This window comes from Ovis canadensis, chromosome 5 (genome assembly GCF_042477335.2).
Source record: "Ovis canadensis isolate MfBH-ARS-UI-01 breed Bighorn chromosome 5, ARS-UI_OviCan_v2, whole genome shotgun sequence".
Classification (NCBI taxonomy): domain Eukaryota; kingdom Metazoa; phylum Chordata; class Mammalia; order Artiodactyla; family Bovidae; genus Ovis; species Ovis canadensis.
Genome location: NC_091249.1, coordinates 115,312,218 through 115,333,347, shown reverse-complemented (window position 1 = coordinate 115,333,347; position 21,130 = coordinate 115,312,218). Strand labels below are relative to the sequence as shown.

Here is a 21,130-nt window from a genome sequence, read left to right as displayed (position 1 = left end):
CAAGGAAGAGTGCCAGACACTTCAGCCCTCTACCATTGCCGCAAGTGTACAGGATTTCACTTGCTTGAAAATAATAGGGAGCTAAAAACTAGCTCACTTAAGGAATTGGTTCTGCTGTTAGGGAAAAAAATAGTTATCATTGTATGTCAAGGAGAGGGTGGGATATATGAGAAAGTAACAGGGAAGCAGTATACGCATGGCTGATTCATGTTGACATTTGGTAGAAAACAACACAATATTGTACAGCAATTATTCTTCAATTAAAAACAAATAAATTTAATCATTTTAAAAAAAGAAATAGAGACAAACTTTATAGCAGGAAGTGTGCTGTGAGGGTACATGACCATGGCTACAGAAAGCCAGGACAGTCTGGAGCCCGGATGATAAAAACCCTGCAAGGTGGTAGAATCTTTACACCAGTGTTCCAGCTTTAGCTCAGCTAGGCTACCTATCTCCATTCATACAACTAGAGACTAATCTTTCTCTTCTTCGTAACTTCTGTTTGCTCATAATTCTGCCTCCTCAGACCTCTGGCTTGTGATCATCACTCATCCCATGACATCTTTCAGTTTTTGCTCCCCTTATTAATCATTAATTATTCCTCTATTTCCCAATCAGCCAAGTCAAGAGGGCAGGAATCCATTATCTGCACAAGTCAGATTCTTTAGCAATGGCTGCGGACAGGAAAGGCTGACCCAGGAGAGATTCCTAGTTTGTTACACACCAAAGATAGACATCTGTAACTAACAATAAGCACAATTCACTCAACACATACCTTCAATAAGAATGAAGATAAAAGTTAGCATTTTCAATAATTTACCAAAGGACAGTTACTTGTGGCACAGTATAAGAAAACAGCTGTGACAATAACTACTATCAAAACGTATTAATTTCATCCAAATATAATCCGATCTCAGTGACGTTTGTGTGTGTCACGCTGTCCATAATTTGAGAAGCAATTTACACAAATCAATATAGCACACAGCTGACTTCTTAATAAGGCCTGATATATTTCCTACCTCAACTTCAGAAGATTTAAGGACCTTTTCAGATCATAGTCACATGGGATCACTAAGTCATATTCAAACAACCAGAGAAATCACAGCTGCCAAAAAAATAAAGGGAATGTACTATATGAATTTCTCAAAAACACTTCAAATTCATTTCTTTTCATAAGAATGGCTGAATACAAACAAAAATAAATCAACACTTTGGCCACGGTAAAAATCAATTTTTAACAAACATAAATGCTCTAGTTTAGAAATGCCAGCTGAGGAATTAAGTGTGGGAGCTTCAAACTTAGATTTAATAAACACAAAACTTCCATCCCCACTGCTTCTAGGAACTCTAAAAATCTCCTACTCCTTTATATAGAAAAAGTAACTCCAGAAAAGGATAAATGTTTTTTAAATATCCAATCTCACAATAGACCGATTTGGGCAGGGTGTCTTTAAAAATTTACTTTACAAGCATGGCCATTAAACAGGTAGAACATACAGCGGAAGACATCAAAGTTTCCAGGTAACAAAAAATCTTCTCAAGCAGGTGAGAATGCTATGTCTGATGAAAACCAGATTACATTTCAACTCATTATGAACACTGAGGCTCGGTGTTGGAAGCATTTCCATTTCACTCTCCTTTCCTAAAAAGTTAGGTCATATTTGTCAGTCATTGAATTTTGTACATTCAATAAGAAACTTCTGTGTAACATATATTTGTTCTGTTCACATAGAAGATTGGTATATAACATTTGGCATAATTAGCTAAAAGGCTGAAAAGAGAAACAAGTAAATCAAAAAGAAAAATCAGAATGTGTTTGGAGTGTGCTTGGGGAACCTATTACCTTGAGAAAGCATAAGTCATCTTTTGATAAATACCATCATGCTGATGTGATGTTGTTACTGCTATTTTTTCCATTACTTCAGTGTATAACAGCAATACCACTACCTCCATTTCATTATACCTTTACAGCCATAATGAGGTTTTTTAATTATGCAGAGAAATTATGACTGGATGTCATAGTCTCACCCATGAGGACATGTTATGTAAATATTTTTATGTTTGTTGTTCCTTTTAAAAATCCATATTTGCAAAAACGTAAAAGCAGTACTGCATTACCTGTTGATTACATAACACATGGAACTCATTATCCTTGAAATATTATTCAAATTGGAACTCTGAAAAGTCTGAGTTTAGGTGGATTCACACAGATTGACCCCATTACAAGCTATTTAAAAGATAATATTCTTGAGCTAGAGAATAATATAAAGACAGTACAGTATCATCAGCTCTTCCCAAAATGTAGTTTGTGTGTTGTTGCTATAAACCAAGAATCATTATATCATGAAAAGAATGTTACTGATCTCCATTCTTAATTCTCATATTTCACTGATTGGGGGGAAAAAAAGAGCTTTTAAAAGCTTAAATAATCTTCCCAGTGTCTGATAAATGGTGGTAGAGTCTGCCTAGAAATTCGCGAGTATCCCTCTGATTAGAATTTAAAATCTAGAGGGACTGTGTTGCTAATTCAGTAAGCATGTTTCAAAACAAAATGAAAATAAAAAATCCTAGAAAATTTCGATAGAGGAAATGGTATCCTGAGTAGATATCATTTTAAGTGATGCTAAAAAAAAAAACAACAACAAGTTCTACACTCCTCTGTCTTATAAACTTTATATCATAACTGTTTCATAATGCTTTAAAGCAAATGGGAAGATAAGCATTCTGTACTCGGGTAATGTGGTATTATTACCACTATCCAGAAACAGCCTTAAGATATCACTGGTCTTCCTACCTATGCAGTACAAGGGAAAAGAGATCATCGATACTTAAAATAACATAAAATGAAACAAGAAATTATATTTGGCATAAATTCACCATATTTCATGTCTGAAATTACAAACTACAGCCTCACAAGTGGACTCTCAGGCCTTCAACCTTGATTGTCTGACCCACTACTGTTTTCATTCTTATTAACTGAATTCATTACAAACATTTAAAAAATGGGAGATTTCAAAGAAAAATACAGATTTTTCAAATTCAAAAAAACTGACCATACTTGGGTTGCATTTTCAAATGTTAACAATTCATAGAAGCTGAGTAGCCACCCCATAAAGCAGATTCTACCCTCTTTAAGTACCCTAGAGTCCCCATTACTCCTTATTCTTCAATATATTAACTGTGTGGACCTTGTATTCTAGAGGTTGTAACCTGATTTGCAATCAATATCTAATAATTATACATCAGGTCACTTTGTTCAAATCCCTAGAGACGTATGCCGTGGTTAACAACATCCATTAATACCCAATTAGGATTAAGCAGTATAGACATTTATTAATAGCATCTTGGATGTAAAGAAGTTTTAAACTCAGGGTTCTTACTCTGGCTAACTGAGCAGCTCAGCAGTATCTCAAGCACCTAGAACGTCTTGGTTTCCTGCTCTGCAGTCCTGAGTACACAGCTTTGGTTTCTGTGGCTCTTCTTCTCTCCTTCCAAGCTCACCAGCACTGACCCTGGTGTCACGTAGGCCAGTGAAGTCCAGGGTGAAAAAAGAACGAAACGCCTCTCTTATATCTCCTTTTACCACTGAGGAAATATTTCTCAAAATGTTCTCAGTAGAATGCCTCTAACCTCTCATTTTCATCTCTCGACTAAAAGGAAGACCAACCTCCCCTGAAGCCCTTGGGTTCTCCAGAGAAACAGTACCACTAAAATGGAGATTTATTTTAAGGAACGGGATCACATGATTATGGAGGCTCGCAATTCCAAAATCTGCAGAGTAGAATGGCAGTCCAGAGACCCTGGAAGAGCTGATGCTAAAGTTCAAGTCAAAGGTGTCTGCTGGCAGAATTTTCTCTTGATGGAGTGAGGTAAATATTTTTTTGTTTTTTTCAGGAACAGTTAAAAACTCATGTTAAACTCATGTTAAAAACTGTTACAGAAATATCCAGAATAATGTTTGTTCACATATCTGGGCACCACAGCCCAGCCAAGATGACACATGAAATTAATCATCACACTGTACAAAACGTCAACAAACAAAAAAGGAATGTGGAGATGGAGGAATAGCTAAAGGAGGTCAAAGGTGATTCATCCTGAAAGACAGGTATACCAGTTGGTTGCATTGCTTAAATTTGTGGTTTTGAGGAGAATAATCAAACTGGGAAAAGATGTAAATGCTACCTTTTAAATAAAATTCAGGTTAATCAAGACTGGAGCTAATATGGGCCTTCTGATAAGGACGTGATGCAAGCTACTTGCCCAGCTGGAAAGGTGAAAATGGCTTCAAAAACAATTTTGTGAATCCCTTTTTACTATATGGAGGCTGATACATGGCCACTTCATAAATGCATTCTTAACACCATTAAAATAAGTAGCATATTTCATCCACTGCAAGTACCACCGGGAAATAGACTTTATATACGATTGCATCCACTCTAATAGCTGTCTTCTGCTACTAATAGTGGTAAAGAGGCAGGAAAGCATAGTAGTTAGCAGTATGGATTCTGAAACCAGGATACTTGGAATTGGATTCCAGTTTGCATTTCAATGTGTGACTTTGAGAAAGTTATTTAACCTCTCTGCTTCCATTTTTTTTTAATGAAAAAGTTTTTACTAGTGTAAAAACTTGCAGGTAAGCACTTAGAACAGAGCCTGACACATGAGTGTGGTCTGAGTTTTCTATTTTAGCTCCCTTATAAAAATTTTTGTGATACTTATACTTGGTGAATTGCGCTATGTTTATTTTTTAAAGAAGCATCAAAATCTTTTAGAAAGAAAAAAACATGTAGTAAATATGTAGAAAAATATGTAGTCTCTCCAGAGATTGGACTTCCCTGGTGGCTCAGAGGTTAAAGTGTCTGCCTGGAATGCAGGAGACCAGGGTTCGATCCCTGGGTCGGGAAGATCCCTGGAGAAGGAAATGGCAACCCACTCCAGTACTCTTGCCTGGAGAATCCCATGGAGGGAGGAGCCTTGTAGGCTACAGTCCATGCGGTCGCAAAGAGTCGGACACGACTGAGCGACTTCACTTTCACTTTCCAGAGATTAAATGCTCACTTATCCTGGGTATAGAGAAGAGAACCATTTTAAGAGGGAAAAGGAAGCGGACACAGGGATAAGAAATAACTGTCCTTTAGGCCAAAGGAAGCACGTTTGCAAGTGGAGGAGGAGACACAGGCAATTTGATTTGGGAGAAAAAAAATTGGGAGTTCCAAAGATAAATGAGTAATAAAGAACAGTTTTAGGATCCAAACAGCAGAGAAACTGGAGAAAATTTCTTCTTCTCTCTATCCATTGGTTATCTATTGCTGCACAACAATATTACTACAAATGCAGTGCTTTTAACAAGACACGTTTATTATCTCACAATTTCCATGGGTCAGAAGTCCAGGACCAAGTTGGGCAACTCTTCTGTCCCAGGGTCCCATAGCACTTCAGTATGGTGTCAGCCATGGCTGTGGTCCTGAGGCTCAGTGGAAAATGACCCACTCATGCCCTTGTTGGCAGCATTCAGTTCATTGTGAGGCTAGACTCAGGGGCTGAGTTTCTTACAGGCAGTTTGCTGGGAGCTCTTCTCCTCCTCCAATGGCTTTCTCCTCATGGCGGCTCACAATATGGCATCTTGCTTCTTCAAAGTCAGCAAATGAGAAAATTTGAGAGTCCTAGCAAGATGGGCTGTGAAGAAAGCTGAGAGCCAAAGAATTGATGCTTTTGAACTGTAGTGTTGGAGAAGACTCTTGAGAGTCCCTTGGACTGCAAGGAGATCCAGCCAGTCCATCCTAAAGGAGATCAGTCCTGGGTGTTCATTGGAGGGACTGATGTTGAAACTGAAACTCCAATACTTTGACCACCTGATGCAAAGAGCTGACTCATTGGAAAAGACTCTGATGCTGGGAGGGATTGGGGGCAGGAGGAAAAGGGGAGGACAGAGGATGAGATGGCTGGATGGCATCACCGACTCAATGGACATGAGTTTGGGTGAACTCTGGGAGTTGGTGATGGACAGGGAGGCCTGGCGTGCTGCGATTCAGGGGGTCACAAAGAGTTGGACATGACTGAGCAACTGAACTGAACTGAACTGAGCAAGATGGGTGGTATAACTTTCTGTGAGGTAATCACTCACTCATAATCATGCATGCCCTGTCACCTTCGCCAGACTCTTCTTAGTCAGATGTCACAGATCCTGATCACACTCAAGGGGAAGAGTCTGAGCTAGGACAGGAATACTGGAAGGCAGGAATCACGTGGGCCACCATAGAATCTGTCTGCCTCAAATTACTCATACAATTTCTTCTTTCCAACAATTCTAATCACATAAGAATCATATTGCTCTTTCTTTTTGGTCACTAGGAGACCCAGAGCCAGAATTTGACTCAGCTTTAGTACCTTTGTAAGGCCAAACAGTCTATGTATCTGCAGTGTAATTATCTACCTGCCTAATCCTGACCTTCCCTATAAAGAAATATTTACTGTTGCCCCTAATTTATACTTCTTTCATCCCCTTATTTTTTAATATGTTCCTATAACTGCGGCAAATCCTCTGTAGAATGAGACACAGAATCAATAATTAGACCGTAAGGACAGTGTTCAAAAGAGTAGTTCAGCTTTGAAAAGTTAGAAGTCACAGCGTTGCGTCAGCTTCTCTAGTTTTCTCCATTGTTACCGCAGACATCCCCCAGGCGGAACCATGTCCAACACCTCCCTTGATGCCACGACTGATTCCCCTAATTACAGCATAAGTCGTCTGTTCAGTTGCTATATTTAGCACCACACTCACTTCATTAACGGAAATGTCCTTTTCCATTTGACTTCTGTAAGCTCGCTCCTAAAAACCTACACAAAGAAAAATAATGCAAGAAACATAATCCCACAAGGATTAGAATTAGGAAGAGAAGTGTTTCAGTTTATAATACACATTCTATAAACGTGTACAAGTGATCGCAGAGGGGATGGGGGTAGACGGACACTGTTTTAGAGAAGCATTACTTTGAGTTCCATGAATGAAATATTTTAGAAGACTTTAGCTTAAATTTGATGAACACTGGTATGCAACTTGTAAAAGCTTTCTGTGTTGCCTTTATCGAGCATATTTTTATCTCATGTTCTTCATGTTTTATTTGAATGATAGGGCTAAAACACCATAAGAAGAATTAGTATCCTTGAAGTCACCTATATTTTCTGTCAGCTCCTTTCAGCAACTTTTGTTTCCTGAGGAATAATAATGTCACACAATGAGTAAATAAGAAAGTTTTTTAAGTATACTTTCATCTTGTATTTTCTCACCTTTTCTACAAAAATAGGTGCTCTAATGCTTTTCTGCTTTATAACCAGAAGTTTATAACTTTACTCACTCAGAGAATTAAATGATACTCCTTGATGCTCGGTTCAAGCAACAGCTATGTTTAATAATGATGATTACAGTCTTCTCTGAGGAGATTATTCGGTTGTAGGAGCCGTTTCACCTCACTTTACACAGAGGCAGATTACAGAGGATTTGAATGTTCTCTTTTTTGATAAACTACAGTTGCTTAGTCATCAGAGCCAAGTTCCTATCGCCATAGCTTCCCAGCGTGAGGTAAGCATCCCAGGTTACAATAGGGTAAGTCTGGTCCAGCACTCAGCAAAGTTCACGGAATGTTCTTCGGAGTGCCCCTGTGATTTTTTTTTTTTTAAGAGGTAAGAACTATGTGCATGCTACATCTCCATGTCTTTTAGAGAGGAAAAGGGACGCCACAAAGCTGCCTCAGATGGCTGGGGCAGAGTGGAGGGAAGGAAAGGTGGTTTACTATAAACACAGACATGCCTGCTTTGGAAAGTTAATCTTGCTGCCTGTACTTCACATGGGACTATTTGTCAGCAGATTGCTTTCTGTTCATTATAACTCTCATATTCAGGAAGAAGGAGAACTGGCCAAACCAGTAATATAAATGCATTGTAGGCCCTATTCTCCCTCTTTGTGATTAATTCTGCCACTGGTGCAAATTTGCATGAATGAATGTCAGTGTGTTTTCTGCCCTGAACATTTCCTGCTGGCTTCAGTTCAGCCCTGCTGACATTTATTACAAATAATAGCTAAATATTCCTGATTTAATAGCTGCAGTGGCCCCACATCTGAAGGTGATGTCTATAATAAAAGCAGACAAGACGAGCTTATAACAAATACTAATCAGATTGTGTTTGCACACATAATGGATAAGCCTCACAGTACACTCAAAAAAAAAACGTAATGGTTGTTTTTTTACATGCAGCTGCTAGAAGTCACAGTTCAAGAACATATTGGTTGCTCTATTCTTTTTCATTTCCCTTCTTCCTCCATCTCCTTAAAGTACCAAAGGCCTCGGCGCACAAGCAAGATTGAATATTATCCCCTTTTTTATCTGGAAAAATGGGACACTAAGCACAGAAGACTGGCTGTGTCCTTTTATTCATCTTTTGTTGCTCCTTCTAAACAAAGGGCATTGTCCCCTGATAAATTCCATTTTCTGCCTCTTATTCAAAGGTAGTTTACACACTAGCTCCAGCGATCCTTACACAATGCAGTGACTGCCAAAGATACGAATAACTTTCAAAGTTCTCTCAACCTGTTGACCCAGGTGTCCCTTCTGAAAGATATAAACTAGCATTCCACACCTCTCACAATTGATAAAGGGGACTATAAAACCCGAGATTACAAAGAGAAGACACAGAGTGCCTACTAAAGGCAGGTTTTAAAAACCTTGGGGAATAAAAGGTACCTTTCTCTTTACCCGAACTTCATAAGGCTCCATATGAAAATTGAAGAAGGTCAGGTTAGCATTGTCTTTTATTTGACATTTAAACACTTAGGAATTTTACTCATTTGGCATTATTGTGAATAATTTCTGAAAATACAACCTTGTTTTTCTATTTTTGTAGCATTCTTTGCAGAGTAGATGTTGCAGAAAATTGTAATGAGAGGTGATTACGGTCACAAGAGTTGAAAAATACGTCCCACTGAGATACGCTACTTGATCGGCAGACATTCCCTGTAGTGCATAAACTATGTGACACTTGAAAGCCAAAGTCTTAAACAATATTCACAGTGATGAATACCAAAAAGATACACTGGCAGTTTAAGCATCGGAGACTCACAGACATAGGCACAAGCCAGCGGCAGAACATCTCTGTTGAAGGACCGGCATCATGCCCTGTTCTACAAAGTCACCTTTGAATGTGCCCAGTCACAGCTTCTAACCCCCACCCTTCTCTGACCCCTCCAGCAGTCCAGGGGTCAAAAAGGCAGTAAACTGCAACTCTACCACTATTGCTTGAGTGTCCAGCAATGGTTCCATTTGCATCAACTTGTGGAATGTCGATTCAACAAAATTTACTGTCTTGATACTCAGAAAGCAATTTAAGCTTCCCATCTCATCATATTGGTTGGCACAGTCTCCCAAACTGAAATTTGTTTGTTCACTGTGATCTTCAAAGACCTAGAAAGCTTGGTGAAGTGTATCCACGTCGGCCAGGAATAGAGACTGTCCTCATTTTACAGCCGAGGATGCCGAAGCCCATGCAGTTGCAGAGACGCCGAGAGTCACCCAGTGAATTAGGACAGAACCTGAATAGCTGTCCCTGTCTGAATCCTGAGTCAGTGCTCCCTACACGAGACCTGTCTCCACGTTCCCCTACCTCACCTGCCCTCTCCCAGATCATGAGAACCAATCACTTTACTTGTTTCATCGATCCTGAACTTAAAAGTGTGATCAATCATAGCTTGACTGATCAAAACCCCCAATCATGGGTTTTCTGGATTCTCAATTTATTAGATCCATTTGGGCCAAACAAATGACCAATGTATTCTTTAGACTCTGAACTATGTGGCCGCGATCACTTCATGGGGCCACTGATTTCCGATCTGTATACCCTGTTTGAGGAGAAACCTTGCTCAGACTGACAAAGACTTCACGTGCATTTCTTCACTGCTCAGCGTGACCTGTCCAGGGCCAGCCTTCAGCGGTCAGGCATTCAGGCACAGAGTTGCCTTTCTTCCTGCGGCACTTCTCCCTGCAGGCTCCTTTTCTCCCATTTTCATCACTAATGATTACGCTTCTTCCAGAAAGCCAGTTCACATACTTAGCACACTGTGATCAGATTCCTCTGTCTCCCACCATTTGCCTTCACATATATTCAGCTTCGCCTGAATGTCCATTATATTTCTGGGCACGTCATACATAAATCTGTTTTAGCATCTGTGCCCTTGCTGTGTTCTGGGCTGGGAATACCATTTCCCTATCCCATTTAGGTCCTGTTCAGATACTACCTCTTCTTTGAGGCTTTTCCTGACTATTCAGCCAGATGTGACGTCTCTCACCTCTGAGCACCTAATGCCCTTCTTGTCACTTCTACCTCTGTAGCACTTCTACACTGGCCTATCTGAATCACAGTATGTGCATTAGGCTCTAAACCATGTATTTTATAGTTCATCCTTACACGCATAGCACACAGCAGAGGTCCTTCCTTGCTCGTCACTGGGGGAAAAAATTACACACATATATACATACACACACACAAAATATTTGTTATCCAAAAGTGATAGCCATATATTTTAATCCCCTGTACAAAATAGTGTCTTCTAGCATACAAACAATGAAAATGAAAGTCACTCAGTCAAGTCCGACTCTTTGCAATCTCATGGACTATACATTCCAGGGAATTCTCCAGGCCAGAATATTGGAGTGGGTAGCCTTTCCCTTTTCCGGGGGATCTTCCCAAATCAGGGATCAAACCCAGGGCTCCCACATTGCAGGCAGATTCTTTACCAGCCGAGCCACCAGGGAAGCCCAACAATACTGGAGTGGTTAGACTAACCCTTCTCCAGGGGATCTTCCTGACCCAGGAATCAAACCGGGGTCTCCTGGATTGCAGGCAGATTCTTTTCTTTTAATTTATTTATTTTAATTGGAGGTTAATTACTTTACAATATTGTTTTTGTTTTGTTTTAATTTTTATTTTTACTTTATTTTGCTTTACAATACTGTATTGGTTTTGCCATACACTGACATGAATCCGCCACGGGTGTACATGAGTTCCCAATCCTGAATCCCCCTCCCACCTCCCGCCCCATATCATCTCTCTGGATCTTCCCCATGCACCAGCCCCAAGCATCCTGTAATATTGTATTGGTTTTGCCATACCTCAGCATGAATCCACCACAGGTATACACGTGTTCCCCATCCTGAACCCCCCTCCCACTTCCCTCCCCGTAACATCCCTCTGGGTCATTCCAGTGCACTAGCCCCAAGCATCCTGTAGCATTGAACCTGGACTGGTGATTCGTTTCTTATATGATATTATACACGTTTCAATGCCATTCTCCCAAATCAACCCACCCTCTCCCTCTCCCTCTGACTTCAAAAGACTGTTCTATACATCTGTGTCTCTTTTGCTGTCTCACATACAGGGTTATCGTTACCATCTTTCTAAATTCCATATATGTGTGTTAGTATACTGTATTGGTGTTTTTCTTTCTGGCTTACTTCACTCTGTATAATAGGCTCCGGTTTCATCCACCTCATTAGAACTGATTCAAATGTATTCTTTTTAATGGCTGAGTAATACTCCATTGTGTATATGTACCACAGCTTTCTTATCCATTCATCTCCTGATGGACAACTAGGTTGCTTCCATGTCCTGGCTATTATAAACAGTGCTGCAATGAACATTGGGGTACATGTGTCTCTTTCAGTTCTGGGTTCCTTGGTGTGTATGCCCAGCAGTGGGATTGCTGGGTCATAAGGTAGTTCTATTTCCAGTTTTTTAAGGAATCTCCACACTGTTCTCCATAGTGGCTGTACTAGTTTGCATTCCCACCAACAGGGTAAGAGGGTTCCCTTTTCTCCACACCCTCTCCAGCATTATTGCTTGTAGACTTTTGGATAGCAGCCATTCTGACTGGTGTGAAATGGTACCTCACTGTGGTTCTGATTTGCATTTCTCTGATAATGAGTGATGTTGAGTATCTTCTCACGTGTTTATTAGCCATCTGTATGTCTTCTTTGGAGAAATGTCTGTTTAGTTCTTTGGCCCATTTTTTGATTGGGTCGTTTATTTTTCTGGAATGGAGCTGCAGGAGTTGCTTGTATATTTTTGAGATTAGTCCTTTGTCAGTTGCTTCATTTGCTATTATTTTCTCCCATTCTGAAGGCTGTCTTTTCACCTTGCTTACAGTTTTCTTTGTTGTGCAGAAGCTTTTAATTTTAATTAGGTCCCATTTGTTTATTTTTGTTTTTATTTCCAGTATTCTGGGAGGTGGGTCATAGAGGATCCTGCTGTGATTTATGTCCGAGAGTGTTTTGCCTATGTTCTCCTCTAGGAGTTTTATAGTTTCTGGTCTTACATTTAGATCTTTAATCCATTTTGAGTTTATTTTTGTGTATGGTGTTAGAAAGTGCTCTAGTTTCATTCTTTTACAAGTGGTTGACTAGTTTTCCCAGCACCACTTGTTAAAGAGATTATCTTTAACCCATTGTATGCTCTTGCCTCCTTTGTCAAAGAAAAGGTGAGCCATAGGTGCATGGATTTATTTTGGGGCTTTCTATTCTGTTCCATTGGTCTATATTTCTGTCTTTGTGCCAGTACCATACTGTCTTGGCTTTGTAGTAGAGCCTGAAGTCAGGCAGGTTGATTCCTCCGGTTCTATTCTTCTTTCTCAACCTTGCTTTGGCTATTCGAGGTTTTTTGTATTTCCATACAAATTGTGAAATTATTTATTCTAGCTCTGTGAAAAATACCATTGGTAGCTTGAAAGGGATTGCATTGAATCTATAGATTGCTTTGGATAGTATACTCAAGTAAAGTTGCAGGATATAAAATCAACACACAGAAATCCCTTGCATTTCTATACACTAATAATGAGAAAATAGAAAGAGAAATTAAGGAAACAATTCCATTCACCATTGCAACGAAAAGAATAAAATACTTAGGAATATATCTACCTAAAGAAACTAAAGACCTATGTATAGAAAACTATAAAACACTAGTGAAAGAAATCAAAGAGGACACTAATAGATGGAGAAATATACCATGTTCATGGATCGGAAGAATCAAATATGGAAATAAGTATACTACCCAAAGCAATCTATAGATTCAATGCAGATTCTTTACCAACTGAGCTATCAGGGAAGCCCATGCAAACAACACATCTTTGCAATTCTACATCAAAACTAAAATGAACATGTGCTACTTCAGTGTTCTCAAAGCTATATGAAGACTGAAGAGAAAGCAAAATAATTTTATAGTCTAGCATCCTGTATCTGGCAAAAGTTTAGGCAGGTAATCACTTCCACTTCTTGAGGTGGAAGGGAGGCGGGCAGTTCTAACAGTATAAAACCCAATCTGAATCCAAAAGGCCAGGAACCAGGAGCTGACTTCTCATGTCCAAGAGCAAGAAAGGGTGGATGTCTCAGCTGAAAGACAGGAAGTGAACTCACCCTTCCTCTGCTTTTCTGTTCTCTTGGGGCCCTCAACAGGTTAGATGATGCCTGCCCACCTTGGGGAGGGCAATCTGCTTTACTCAATGCTCTGATTCAAATGCTAGTCTCTTCCAGAAACACATCCACACACATGCCCATAAGTAATATTTGGAGTCTGGCACCTCTAGTATTTAATTCCCTTAGTTGCCTCATTGTGAGCAGTCACATGCTCTAAAACAACTCAGGCAGAGTTTATTATTATCCTCATATTTAGCCCAGGTAACACTATTAATTTGAGCCTAAAAAAATGAGCATGAATTTTTTTTTATTTATTTTTTAAATTTTATTTTTACTTTATTTTACTATACAATACTGTATTGGTTTTGCCATATATTGACATGAATCCACCACAGGTGTATACAAGCTCCCAATCCTGTATCCCCCTCCCACCTCCCATCCCATATCATCTCTCTGGATCATCCCCATGCACCAGCCCCAAGCATCCTGTATCCTGTATCGAACATAGACTAGCACTTCGTTTCTTACATGATAGTATACATGTTTCAATGCCATTCTCCAAAATCAACCCACCCTCTCCCTCTGAGTCCAAAAGTCCATTCTATACATCTGCGTCTCTTCTGCTGTCTCACATACAGGGTCATCATTACCATCTTTCTAAATTCCGTATATATGTGTCAGTATACTGTATTGGTGTTTTTCTTTCTGGCTTACTTCACTCTGTATAATCGGCTCCAGTTTCATCCATCTCATTAGAACTGATTCAAATGTATTCTTTTTAATGGCTGAGTAATACTCCATTGTGTATATGTACCACAGCTTTCTTATCCATTCATCTCCTGATGGACATCTAGGTTGTTTCCATGTCCTGGCTATTATAAACAGTGCTGCGATGAACATTGGGGTACATGTGTCTTTTTCAATTCTGGTTTCCTTGGTGTGTATGCCCAGCGGTGGGACTGCTGGTCATAAGGCAGCTCTATTTGCAATTTTTTAAGGAATCTCCACACTGTTTTCCATAGTGGCTGTACTAGTTTGCATTCCCACCAACAGTGTAAGAGGGTTCCCTTTTCTCCACACCCTCTCCAGCATTTATTGCTTGTAGACTTTTGGATAGCAGCCATTCTGACTGGTGTGAAATGGTACTTCTAATTAAAATTAAAAGCTTCTGCACAACAAAGGAAACTATAAATAAGGTGAAAAGACAGCCTTCTGAATGGGAGAAAACAATAGCAAATGAAGCAACTGACAAACAACTAATCTCAAAAAATATACAAGCAACTTATGCAGCTCAACTCCAGAAAAATAAACAACCCAATCAAAAAATGGGCCAAAGAACTAAACAGGCATTTCTCCAAAGAAGACATACGGATGGCTAACAAACCTATGAAAAGATGCTCAACATCACTCATTATCAGAGAAATGTAAATCAAGACCACAATGAGCATGAATTTTTAAAGGGCAACACACCTTAGTGGGACAACCACCAAAAGGCCTGCTCTCAAACTTTGATATGCAAATGAATCACAAATAGGGAATGCCTTAAGCTGTAGGTTGTGATTCATAAGTCAGGAATGGGCCTGAAATTCTGCACCCATGCCATACACCTGCACCAAGTTCAAACTCTTGAGTAAGAAAACCTAAACAATAACTAAATCAGAGTCCAAAATACAGGGTAGGCATACTTTTAAATTGCAACTTAATGCTTAAATTAAGTAATATATATACATAATTTATAGACTGTATAATGTTATATTATCTGTAATAACATGTTATATTATTTCAGACCTCAGAATATATATTGTTACATTCCCCTTGCCAACATGTAACAAAATTTCTGAAGCCCTTGTTTTCCATATTTATCTCTCGCCTCTGTCTGCTTATATTCTTTTTAATAGGTTCCAAATGAGAAATGTTCACTTCACAGATTTTAATTACCTGAAATCCCTTTTTCCTTATTGATCTCTGAAAGCAAAGTAGCTTTTTGCGTTAACCTTTCAAAATGTCCAATTTAATTTATGAATACAATATTTTTTCAGCTCAGTGTGTTTAGAGGATGCATACTGTTTCATACTGCCGTTATAAAAAGACCATTTTAATTACCCACAGAAATGTGCCCGGGATGGAGAATTGCGAGAATTCATGAAGAGAAGTGCCCAACCATTTATTGGAAGAGTACCCAGCACCAACAAAGCCATTGTATCTGTGGTAGATAAAGCATTCTCTCAACTACTGGGGAAATTTGTTTTGACATCACATTAGGATTAAATCAGTTATGCAATATTCCATAATGGCTGCCTTTATTTTGTGTTTTTGAAAACAAAAGCCTGATTTTCTGGATTCCTGCTAATGTCTAAACATTGGCATAGAGCCTGGAGACATGTCAGTAGGAGGAAGGGGGCTGTTGGTGATGAGGTCATCCTGAGGCATCTGAATCCAGGGCTTCCATTATTCCCAATGTGGTAGCTATTCTGGGAAGCTTCAAGGTCACAAAACCAACACTGCTTGATTGCAGTCACTTCTCTGATGCCTTCAGCAAGTGTTTGCTCCTTTTTCACATTGTCTGGGCTTTGAAATTCACACAGCAACTTTCTCCCCCCAGCCCAATCAGAAGGCTTTCATGCAAGCTATTCTGCAAAACACAAAATCAGGGGGAAAGGAAGCTAAATCAAACTCAAATAAAAAGCAGTGATAGAAGGCTTCAACAAAGTCCACACAGGGAATCAAACCTGCTTTCAAACAAAAATATTGACATAGCAATTTAAAATAAATACCAGCTTCATATGCTGAACACTTTATTATTGGCTCACAGGACTGCAAATGTAAGAAACACATTCTTCTCTGAAACACTGCCAAAGGCAAACCTCTTAAAACCCAAACATTGTGACATGTTCTTAAGTAGCTTGCCATCATGTCGATTGTTGCATTTGGTATAACATAACGGCTGCATGTTCATTAAGCCCACATTTTGCAATTAAGGTACATATGTTTTGCTTCTCCAAATGTCTGAGAGCCAGGTGGAACAAGTCAATCGCTCTGGTGACATTGAGCATTTCTACAACAATGCGGAATTCTAGCTCAGTATTTTGCATAGTAGTCCTATTACACAGAAAACGGAATTGCCAATATGCCCTTTTGTGTGAAGCTGTAAAAGCTAAGAAGATCTCAGCAAATAATGGCTATGTCACTGGTAAGGTAACATGAAGCAGATGTCTACAATTATCCTGTTTAAAAGTTTCATTGTAAAAGACCCCTCAGATAAAGCACTGATGCCGGTAATTGCAGATTAACTGGCTTCACGCCTCTGTGAAGGTCTACCACAGCATGGACGACCCTCTGATTTGCGGCCTTTCCAAAGCACAGTGTATGCTAAAAATATTAAGAGTTTCTTGTTCTTTCATTACCTTTTAATCTTTAAGTAATATGCCTATAGAAAGAAACCCAGTGACCCTATCCTGACATTCAGTATTTCTTCACATTTTAAAAAAGCAAAATAAAAATGATTTCACTATGACTTGGGACTTGTAATATCTAAAGAAAAGAGGCAGAAACAGAGTAAAGAAGCTGACCTAAAGTTAAAATGCTAAGTTTCAGTTCATTGGAACCTTTACATTGTGAGCACTCAGGCAACCAAAATGTTAGGTGTCAAGCAGCCAAACAAAATATGGTTTTTACAAATAAATCCCAGCAAGGCTAGAGTTGTGTGACCTCCCCCAATCCACCTTACTAGGTAGAGCACAGTAAAACTCTCATTGAGGTGTCAGGAAGAGCTAATTAGCTGAAAGCCTCATCCTGGGTGAAAGGGCAATGGGAAGAACACCAAGGATTGCTTCAAAATTGCTCTTACTCTGTGTCTACAGGAGAGGGGTTTAGGAAGATTGCATAAAGTGCAAAAGCTCTTTCTGATATTTCTGACAGTTAAAGTGCCCTAAATTGGAATGCATTCCTATATAACAGAAAAAGGAAGAAAACAATTTCAAGGGAGTGTTGATGGTCATGAGATGGTTAGTCTTTGCTATAAAAGCCCTTGCAATTTGGTGGTTTAAAAAAAATAAAAATAAAAAACCTCTGCAAATAATAGATAAGCATGATGCATGAAATCTTCCATGTTTAATCACTCACCACTCACCTTTGCCCAGTCTCTCACCCCTAGCTCAGCACATCTTTCACTGTTTCTCTTTCCACGATGTCAGGAAAAGGTTTGGCGGGACCTGGTCACTTTTGATTTGCTCTAGACCAAAGAAAGCAAGGACTGAGATGGAGAGGTGCGGGCATCTGAGCAATCTATGGTCTACCTCCTAGGACAATTGAGTTGGAGGAGAATTGAGATAGGTGTCCGAGGGTCCTTCAGTTACCAACAGGCGTGCTTTTTGGACAAGTCAGTCTTTCTTTAATTTCATTTCCTCATATGTAAAATTAAGAAACATCTCTATATTCAGTTTTGAATCACTATGGTATTACAAGATTCCCACTTCTACATTTCCTTCAATGTTCTTAAATATGGAAATTCTGCTTTCCTCTTTCACAGTTCATCAAAATGACAAGAAAAATTTAACTACCAACATCTCCCTTTGTACCCTTTATTCAGAAAATTTCATCTAAAAGCTTATGAGTGATATTCAGTGAAAAAATAACTTTGGAGTTTCAATAAATCTAGAAAAATGGAAAGGAAAGGAATAGGATATCTGAAATTGCCAAAAATATCTCAGATCCCAGAAGGAGATCTCATAACGAGGTCTTCGAAAATGGTTTGGGGAGACTTTGAAAGAGCTGAGAACATCCAAAGTTACTAAACTAAGATTCCAGAGGAATTCATATCAGAACCACATAGGTGAAGTCCTAATTCATGGTATAACCTCTTAACCTATATCTTAAATTAAAAAAAAAAAAATAGAGATTTAAAAACAAATATTGAGAGCCTACTGGGTAGCAAGCACTGTCCAACTGCTCAAAGAAAGGCAAACACAATATGGACCTGGCAGCAGGAGATGACTACTTTGTAAAAACAGCAAAAAAAAAAAGAAAGAAACAAACAAACCCACAACCTCCAGCCCTTGAATTACTTGCACAACACAGACACCATGAGGCAACTAGTTAGAGTTTACAGTGAAGAAGGCAAAATAGACTCAGTGAACGAAATCAGCTTACCAAAAGGGCAAAATCGGAGAGTATGAGTACAAAACCATCAACCCAGTCCAGACGAAACTCAGACAGCATGGCCAGGGTGTGAAAGCACACCACTGTTGGCTTAGTTCAGCAGGCATTTCACTGAGCCAGGTGTCTGACTGACACTAAGCTTCGTTCAGAAAGTGGGATCCGACTTATTTCACTGCATTTGTTCTAAAGCAATACGACCAAGACCAAACAAATGAGATAACAAAAATAAAACCAAATGACCAGAATGAACACAGAAATCACATAAAATATAAAGCAAAAGAAAAGCGAGGAAAGGAGAGTGAGAGAGCTGAGTTAGATATCTAAATGTCTTTTTCAGTTCTTAAGAAAAAAATCCCTTTGATTATTTCAAATATCAGAAATTAGAAAAAATTGGTTCAGATGATTCAAATACCACAAATAACTCCAGGATTATATATATATATATATATATGAAATAATATATTTCAAAGTACATTTATCCAAAGTCCTATTTTAATTATTTCTATTCAAAAATTCTAAGAACTTAAGTGCCAAATTCACTGCCAAGTTTGAAGAAGAGTAAGACACATTTAACAGTTATATGACGAACACATGCTTACTTCCATAAATTGACATTTCTTCCTTGTGATCACTTGGATTTTTGCACTAAAAATATTCCAAACATAATGGTGCTTTTCATCTAGTTACATAATTGTATCATATTTTGATACTTTTCTTGAGAAACAAATGAAATTAGATCCATATACTGGACTGAACGTTTCCAACTTATTTTATATGGCATGTTGCAGGTGGTAGGCAAGGAAGAACTGCTCTAAGAAATATAAACTGAAGCGGGTCAGATTTGTATTATAATTATGGTTCCATGTTTAAAGCTACTGCTGCTGCTGCTAAGTCATTTCAGTCGTGTCCAACTCTGTGTGACCCCATAGACGGCAGCCCACCAGGCTCCCCCATCCCTGGGATTCTCCAGGCAAGAACACTGGAGTGGGTTGCCATTTCCTTCTCCAATGTTTAAAGCTGAACTACCTCTAAATATCTCTAGATATGCTTGCTCCCTTACTTCTCACCCTTATATTTATCTTAACTAAGACTGCATAACTGAATTCTAGAAGTTTCTGTAGCAATTTTAAAAGGTTGCAATTGAAATGTTTTGTTTACTGGACACTAAAATAGTACCTCCTATGGGCTTATCAAGAAACAACACCAGTGGGTAAAACTGCAAGATTATTTTAAATAAACTAAAACCTGGTATAGATGAATTATATTAACTGATGCTAACTTGAGTTTCCTATGGCAAAATTTAGCTACTACTTTTATATGCTGCTTGTACACACTTATCTTGTAGCACACAATGTAAAAATAATTTGAGTAATATATAAATCCCAGAGTGAAGAAAGAAGAAATTGTTACGAAAGATAATCAGATTTTCCAAAAGCATTCACTGAAACGTATTTTTACTACCTTACATATAAAATCTTATCATTGCTTTTACTGCAAAGACACTATGTAATATACTAGGCATTCCCAATCATTGAATTGTAGAACTAAAAAATATCTTAGAGACTATAAAGTCCAAGATAGCAAAGACACAACACATGCAAGCTGCCGTTCATCTTTCCTAAACCCAAGGCAGACAGCACCAATCAATCTCGGGTTTCGTTTCTGCTGCACCTAGGTGTGGTCGCCAATGCTTATCCACACAGCCCTCTAGGCTGCCCTGGCCAATCGATCACAGCTGGCACAGACGATGAAATGTGTTTGCTAACTCTCCACTCCAGAATCCTCAACATACAGAAAGGAAACTGGAGAAATTTTGCCCCATTTTGCTGTTCCATTAGTTCTGCAACAGAGCTAAGATTAAAACAGATTTCAAGCTTTTATAGCAAAGGCTCGTTGCCTTGGAGAACTTTTTAATAGTAAGACATAGGAGGTTTGAAAGTAGAACATTTTTAATTTAAAAATCTCATTGGCTTATTTTCACAGCACTGCAGCTGCTGATTTTCATAGACATAATGTGTTATTTTTTATGCTGTCTCTCTTTGTAAGCCAAAAACACTTCTTAAGAAAAGGCTATTAGTCTCCATCTTAAAATATATATATATTGAAGAAGTTACAATTTGTGACAGATTTTGTTCAAGAATTCATGAGGCCAGTCAGAACTGGGAACAGTTCCTGCTAGCTAGCGTATCTCAGGTTTGCTTTACGACTGAGTGAAAAATTCTGGGGTTGTCCAGCTTTACATGAGGATATCCTCCCTGGCTACTCTGAGGCCTAACAAAGCTCATCATCCACCTTTATGCTACATGCACCACTCCATCCTCCCCCAAACAGGGAGAATCCCCTTCCAAGGATTGCCAAACAGGCGACACCTGGGTTCTGGCCCCATTCTCCTTCCACACATACATCCTTTTGTCCCTCCCCATGATGCCATCCAAACAGAACTTGAATTCAGTCCTTAAAACTTTAAAAACAAATAAGAAACACTTGTCTCCCTTACCATCCAGCTATCTACCCGTTCAGTA

The 21,130-nt window shown here is 38.9% G+C and overlaps 1 long non-coding RNA gene across 1 annotated transcript in view; it reads right to left on the bottom strand.

Moving 5' to 3' along the window:
• Positions 1 to 15,727: 15,727 nt before the first annotated feature.
• Positions 15,728 to 21,130, bottom strand: part of LOC138440549 (uncharacterized) — a 139,922-nt gene continuing 134,519 nt past the window's right edge. Inside the window, exon 2 of the long non-coding RNA XR_011257075.1 lies at positions 15,728 to 16,083. This is a non-coding gene — a long non-coding RNA (uncharacterized lncRNA). The remainder of the gene's footprint in view (positions 16,084 to 21,130) is intronic.